At 33.2% G+C, this 7,823-nt stretch overlaps 1 long non-coding RNA gene across 1 annotated transcript; it reads right to left on the reverse strand.

Moving 5' to 3' along the window:
- Nucleotides 1-6,431: 6,431 nt before the first annotated feature.
- On the reverse strand, nucleotides 6,432-7,396 carry LOC140021747 (uncharacterized). Its single transcript, XR_011825694.1, has 2 exons — nucleotides 7,170-7,396; nucleotides 6,432-6,987 (listed from the first exon to the last, which is right to left on the reverse strand). It is a non-coding gene; the product is annotated as an uncharacterized lncRNA (long non-coding RNA).
- Between the last annotated feature and the right edge of the window lie 427 nt (nucleotides 7,397-7,823).

The following is a 7,823-nucleotide window of genomic DNA, read 5'->3' on the forward strand; positions in this document are numbered from 1 at the left end:
TCAGATTTAATTGCTTCTTTCCAAAATTTACACTCAGGAGAAGAAATAGCATCGGAGTATGTTAAAGGATCATTATCAACAAGAAAGGTTTGGAATTCATTTCCAAATGAAAATTCTTTTCTTGGCCTTTTGCTCCTTCTTAATTCCTCAATTGGAATAATTTCCTTATTTATTTCAACAGGTGCATGAGAAATTTTACTAGACAGTGGAAAAATATGTTCAAAAAATTCAGCATTCTTTGTCTCAATAATTGTATTACAATCAAGTATATCACTTCTTAACACAAGAAATCTATATGCAGCACTATGTTCAGCATATCCAATAAACATACAATCAGAAGTTTTAGAACCTATTTTCCTTTTCTTAGGTTCAGGCAACAAGACTTTAGCAAGACACCCCCAAACTTTTAAATATTTCAAATTTGGTTTATAATTTTTCCATAACTCATAAGGTATTTTGCCAGTCTTTTTATGTGGGATTCTATTTTGTAAGTGACATGCAGATAATATAGCTTCTCCCCATAAATTATCTGGAGCATGAGAACTAATTAACATAGAGTTCATCATTTCTTTTAATGTTCTATTTTTCCTTTCAGCTACTCCATTAGATTCTGGAGAATAAGGTGGAGTTATTTCATGTATTATGCCTTCCTGTTCACAAAGGTTATCTAAAGTTAATATTCTCCACCCCTATCTGATCTAATTCTTTTTATCCTTTTATTAAGTTGATTTTCTACTTCAGACTTATAGGATAAAAAGGCATTATAAGTATCATCTTTATTTCTAAGTAAATAAACTTTGGTATATCTAGAATAGTCATCTATAAAGGTGACATAATACCTTTTCCCACCTCTAGTCATTGTTTGTTTTAAATCACCTAAATCAGTATGAATTAAATTTAATAACTCAGTTTCTCTATGGACAGTTATACAACTTTTCTTTGTTATTTTAGCTTCTGCACATATTTCACATTTGTCCATATTATCATTAATACCAGAAATTAGACCACATGATTGCATTTTCTTTATATAACCAATATTAACATGTCCTAATCTAGCATGCCATAAAGAAATGGAATCAACAATATAAGCAGAAGAAGATGCATTTTCATTTATCACATTGGAAATATTAAGTACAAAAAGTCCCTGATTACAATAGCCTTTCCCTACAAACACATTATTTCTTGTCATTACAATCTTTTCAGATTCGAATGATACTTTCACCCCAACTTTTCCAAGCAAAGCCACAGAAACAAGATTTGCCCGAATATTTGGAACATGCAGCACATCATTAAGAGCCAAAGTATTTCCTGAAGTGAGTTTCAATAGTACTTTGCCCTTACCCAGAACTTTAGTAGTTCGTGAGTCTGCAAGGTAGACTATTTTTTCATCATCCCCTATTGAAGTATAGGAGGAAAACGCTTCTCGATTCGCACATATGTGCCGAGTAGCCCCAGAGTCTACCACCCATTCTTTAACATTAGCTGCAATGTTCACTTGAAAGATGACTGCAGCAATTATTTCATCTCCTTCGGTTAAATTAACCTTAGGAGGATTACCATTTGCTTTGTCACCTTTATTGTATCTATACAGGGCAACATAATGTTCTGATTTTCTACAATAATGGCAATTGCCTTTCTTTTTCTTAAAGTTGGGAATATTAGGCTTGTAATTGGAATTTTTTAGTCTATTATACTGGGACTTATTGGCTTGCATATAGCTACAATACACGTCAAATAATTCATTTAAGAGTGTTTGTAAAATAGTATGCCTACATACCTTATTGGCATATTGCCACGATTCTTGTATTTTGACATCTGTGGTTGAAGCAGGTTGGGACTCCGTTAGTGCATAGACCACTCCATGGATGTCGAGTCGTGAGTGTACTCGTTCTTGCCACCTTTTGAAATTTTCATTGGCGAAAATTTCAATTTTGGATACATCTGGAAAGGGCTTGGCGAATGGTAGTGCCACTGCAACAGTTGCTGATGAAGGCTGCGGGGTGCTAACATTGTCAGATGCCATAGTTTCTTAGATTGTTGGATAATTGGCTACAACAATGTTAACACTATCTGCTTGAGTCGTGCGTAGCACTGTCCTAAGAAACTATTTCATGAAATTGAAATGTTTCCCCAGGATTAAACAAGCCTTCTTCTATTTATTGCGAACAAGAAAGACAAACTTTCTTCTTGTTGCAAACTAGAAGGACCAGAACTAGCAAATTAAAACCAGCAGATATATATATAAAAAGGATGAGAACAGAATTATCAGGAAGATATCAACTAACAAAAAATAAAAGAGAGAGAGAGAGAGGGATAGAGCAGCTATCAAAAGATATTAACTGAAGCTGCTGGGGTAATTTTCTGAGGGAGAAGTGGATCCTATTTATAGACTTCAGAGTGAGGTGCAACCCTTCTCACTTCCGATGTGGGACAAAGACTGCAACCCTTCTCACTTCTCAATGTGGGACAGAGAAAATAATACTTCTCATTTTTTCGATGTGGGACAAAGAATATTTTTGAAATACTATATATTTTACAACACATTTGTGCTCGCAATCACAGATAGCCTACATGGTAGGACTCACAAGGAAACTTACAAGTCCAAGATCCTAGAGTTAGGTCGAGCTTTCTGGCAAGTTTACTTGAGCTGAGAGGTTTAATTTTTGTCCGAGCAAATATGTCACAGCTGCTTCCGCGACTAATACACATGCAGGTTAAAACGGATTTAAAAGATTAGATTAAATAGATGAACATCTGCACTAAGTAACATAAGAATGGCAAAGGCGAGAGACCCATTGGAGAAATAAAATACAGAGTAAAATTGGGAAGTTGCTTGCATGTTAGGTCCAGAACTGCTACACAATTCTCCAAATCTGGCTCCTCTCTGTCCTTGAAGGGAAATACGAATTGCCTTCAGCTACCTACCTCAAAACATCTTTACAGTCCGGGTAACAAGGAGAAATAAAGTAATAAATCATCATTGGGACATCCGACCACCAGAAAGCAATTATATAATACACAAACACTTTCCAACAAAAGTCACAGTCTGGTGATGCGAAAAAGACATTACAAACTTGGTACAGCAAGTAAGATGCGACGAAGAACTATGGGGAACTGAATCCTGATTAGTGGCATTCCCACGCAATAAAGAAAATTTAGATGAAAATAGCCAAATATTGAAAATTACACATTCACCAATCCTTTGACTAACCTTCTAGTATGTAGTATAACTTGGTCATAATTTGATTTCCTCATAATTCTACTAAGCCAGTTGTCACTTGCAACAACTCAACCACCTTACCACCCATTCAATTCCAAAATTCAATGTGGACGAGGTTTTGTGATATTGTTTTCCTAAAATATTGATGGGCTATTGCGATTAAGGTGAAAACATCATTCCTACAACAACAATGCAGCATAAACTTGCAAATTAGATTTTCAAACTTACGTTCCAATCTATTAAAAATAACATCTTTTGCATTCATCCTTTTTCAACACCATGGGCTGCTTGGTTAAAGGGTTTGGGAATCACAGAATAGAATAAACCCCTTATTTGTTGCTTGGGTTAAACCTATTGGAATGTAATTTTTGGAATCATTTCTAAAAAATCTGACTTATTCCATTCCCGAACAAATTAAAAGATTTTGGACAAAACCCTCAATTTATTCCCTAGACAACATTTATGATGGACCTACCTTTCTTTCTCTCCCTCACACGCTGCACTCCCAATTGATATTCCTTTGCTCTCCGCATAGTCCACCACCCGATGACCTTCTATATCCAGCTCCCACTTCCCTCGCCAGCGGCCGCTCTCTGCCCCCAGTCCCTCCTGGAGTATTGACTTCTTCCGCCGTCGCGGATGCAAAATTTAAGTTCTTATATACAATAGTATTTGTGCTACTTTATAAGCTTTGGATGTTGACTGCTGAAGATTTGGTGACTACTGGGACGTGAGGGATGAGGGAGGCACCGGAGAACGACTTCTGAGGTTTCCATTCCTTTAAACTTTAATTTCGAACTTTTTGATCGGATTTTCGTTCTTCGGTTTATTCGGACCCTGCAAAGATTTCATCAATCTTTAGGAAATTGGCAGAGAGAAAAAAAAAAGGAGAAAAAAAATCCCATATTTCTATCATAATTATGTAAAAAAGGAGTTTTTTTTGTTTTTTTTTTAAATTTAGATTAAAGCAAGTGCTTGAGAACCAAAAGATGGGATTAAGTTGTAGACTTCTAGGGACAATATTTCTGGCCTTACTCATTATCAACTCTTCTGAGGCTTCTGATTTAGAGGTAAATAAATATTCAATTTTTATGTTAACTTTTTAATGTTTTACGCGCATTGTTATCGATTTGGGATTTTGTTTTTAGGTTCTGGGAGATTTAAAAACTAGTAAAAATGTGAAAGGTTCAGATATATCAAACAAGAATGATGGTGGCGATTTTTAAATTAAACAAGAGGTTCAGATACATGAAACAAGAGGGAGTTCCTAAATTAACTTCGCAAAAGGGTGGCGATTTTTGAGTCTTTTTCCAAAGGGTGAAAAATCATCCAAGGAAATAGCTATTACTTTGTTCGTGTAATAGAGGAAACCCATAAAGAACTGAAATGTTATGGGCAATTTCTTTTTTTTCTTTTTTTTTTTTTTTACTTTCACGTATTTAATTTATGTTAAATACAAAACGGTGCTTGTTTTCCTTTCGTAAAAATATTAGTATATCACTTTTTAAATTTTACATATATTTTATGTATTTAACATTAAATTATATGATTCAGAGTAAAATGCCTATAAATAGCTAGTACTTTATTCATGTAATAGAAGAACCCGTAAAGAGCTAGTAAAAAGGGGTAATTTCTTTTTTTACTTTCACGTATTTAATATATGTTAAATACAAAACCTACTAGTTTTCCTTTCGTAATAATATTCGTGTAACACTTTTTGAATTTCACTTATAAACAGTTATGTATTTAATATAAATTAAATGATTCAAAATAAAATGCTCATAAATAGCTAGTACTTTATTCATATAATGGAAGAAACTCGTAAAAAACTGATATGTTATGGACAATTTTTTTTACTTTCAAATACTTCATTTATATTAAAAACAAAACATGCTAGTTTTCCTTTCGTAAAAATATTTGTGTAACGGCTTTTGAATTTTATTTGCAAATATTTATGTATTTAACATAAATTAAATGATTCAAAATAAAATGCCCATAAAAACCTGGTACTTGGTTCATGTAATAGAAAAAATCCATAAAGAGTTGGTACTTTATGAGATATTTCTTTTTTAAAAAATATTTAATTTATGTTAAATAGATAACCTACTAGTTTTTTTTTTGTTAAGAAATTACTGTAACATTTTTTGAATTTTTAAAACCCTTTGGGAAGTTAGTTTGAAAACTCCCTCTTTTTGGGAATTTACTCAAAAATTGTTATATCAGGGGTAAATTTGGAATTTAATTGCATTAATTCCGAAACACTCATCAAACAAAGCATCAGGAGTTGGAATGATGCTAATTCCAATGTGTGAACCAAGTTAGATATTGGAATGAAAAGTTTAATTCCAAAACCAGAGTCGATGATTCCATTTCCATTTCCGATTCCAATCTATGAAACAACCACCCAGTATCCCCTCAAATATTGGGGCACGGAAAAGACACAAGGAGTAACCTCGGGGATTAATACTGGAAAAAAAATTTAAAAAAATTCATAATCACCAAGTAGTAGCATAACTGACTGAAGCAATTTAATGAACACTTGTACTACAAGCATATAAAAGACTGACCGCTTGACTAGTAAGTAACAAAGCATCAAACTCTCATAACTCTGGACCAAAGCTGCTAAAAGCTTTGCAACATCCATCCATGTTTTATTAACATTCATTGAGGAAAATATCCAAATATTCTGACGACCTAATATAGGTGCCAGAGATAATGCATGATTGACTAGAATATGGCACCAGAATGACAGGACATGCTGTCTCCTACAATTCAAAAGCTAGTGAAGAAACGCAGATGGACCAGCAAGACATTGTACCAAAAGCCATATAATGCAGCTCTTCCTATTGATTTGGCCTTCCCTTTGCCAAATCACCAATAAAATGCAATGCAGATAGAAAGAGTGGGATTGGATCCTTCATATGGGAACTTTCCATGTTAAATCTAAATCAATTCAAACACTTCTCAAGTCATCTTCTCTTGCAACACTTACATTTTTTTTTTTGGTATTCTCAAGTCATCTTCTTTTGCAACACTTACATATGAATCAATCTCAGACTCTTACAATATGCCCTTGATTTCACATGACAGATAGATTTGAATTAGCAGAAAGGTAGCTTTGGGCAACATAACCTTGAGATGGACCCTGTGGATGGGAGCTCATTCATCAAGATGTCTACAGATTGATTATGAAAACTAATCATAACTAAAATGGCGTTTAAAGTTTATTCTCCACTACTATTATTGGTTTGAGAGACCATACGCAATAAATTCTCTGCAATAAGATTACACATACTAAGATGTCACAATTCAAGTTCTGAACTGGGTATGCATATGAGAAGTTATGACGTATGTAACATCACCAAGATCAGCAAAACAACATTGTTCAAATGCACTATGATCCTTCCAAGATAACAGACAATTATTTGCTCTTGAATGTTTGTAGTATCCCATTATTTGTGGTGGTCACTGGAAAAATGATTCACCGTCCAAAGGCAGAAAGAGCCGATTGCAGCAGGTCAAGAACTGGACAAGATTTTGTGGATCTTTATGGCACCCAAGCTAGAAGTTCAGTAAATACTGTCAAAATCTCTATTCAAACAACCAATTACCTGTGAGTTTTTCATCTCAACTAATTCTAAGTTGACAACATCTCTCCATGAAGCCCCAGTAAGTTAATGTAAGTTGTAAAAGTTATCTGAGTTGACCGGTACAACAAGTTAGTTGCTTCTAATGGATCAGGAACAACTACTTGAAGCACTTTGTACCTAAGAAAAAGAAAGATGCTGTAAATTATTATAATCCACCAGAGAACATGGAGAACAATAATCCCTGGTTAAGTTGAAGAGAGAAATTCCACAAAGAAAGCAGGAAAACCAAATCATTCAGCTAAGGGCAAAAGCTACCCAAAAACACAAAAATGAGAAGAATAAAATAGAAAGATACATACTGGATGAAAGTCCAACTGAGATACACAATCAGTAGTTAACCGGACCAAAGAACCATCAAGATCTTTAGCAAACCATGCATAGATATTTTTTCCTCAACAAGCTGAATAATCAGTACTGGGTATTACTTAGTCCTGTTGTTGTTTGGTGTGCCATTTTTAGCCGGCAGGAAAAATTAGACTAACAGAAAATCTGTTCAAAACTTTGGGCTAACAACCATGATTGCAAAGATAAAAGGTGTGTTTGGATCCTTGTTTTTGGAGCTGTTTTTGAAAAACTGTTTTTCACATCCCAAATGCTACAGTAAATGTGTATTTCTAAAACAACTCCAAAAACACCATATCCAAACATTATATCAAAAACAACTACATATGTATATTTCAATTATGTATATTATATATATATATTATATTAATATAAATTGAAATATACAAATTGAAAATTATATATATTATATATTATATAAATATTTATATACATTAATATTATACATTAATATTATAATATACATAATATAATATACATAATATGTAATATTGTATACATAAATGTGTAAATATTTATACATAATATATTATGTACATTATATTATAATATATACATTATTAATGTATAATATTATTATGTACATTATTGTGTATAATAATGTCTAATAA

Source organism: Coffea arabica, chromosome 11e (genome assembly GCF_036785885.1).
Source record: "Coffea arabica cultivar ET-39 chromosome 11e, Coffea Arabica ET-39 HiFi, whole genome shotgun sequence".
Classification (NCBI taxonomy): Eukaryota; Viridiplantae; Streptophyta; class Magnoliopsida; order Gentianales; family Rubiaceae; genus Coffea; species Coffea arabica.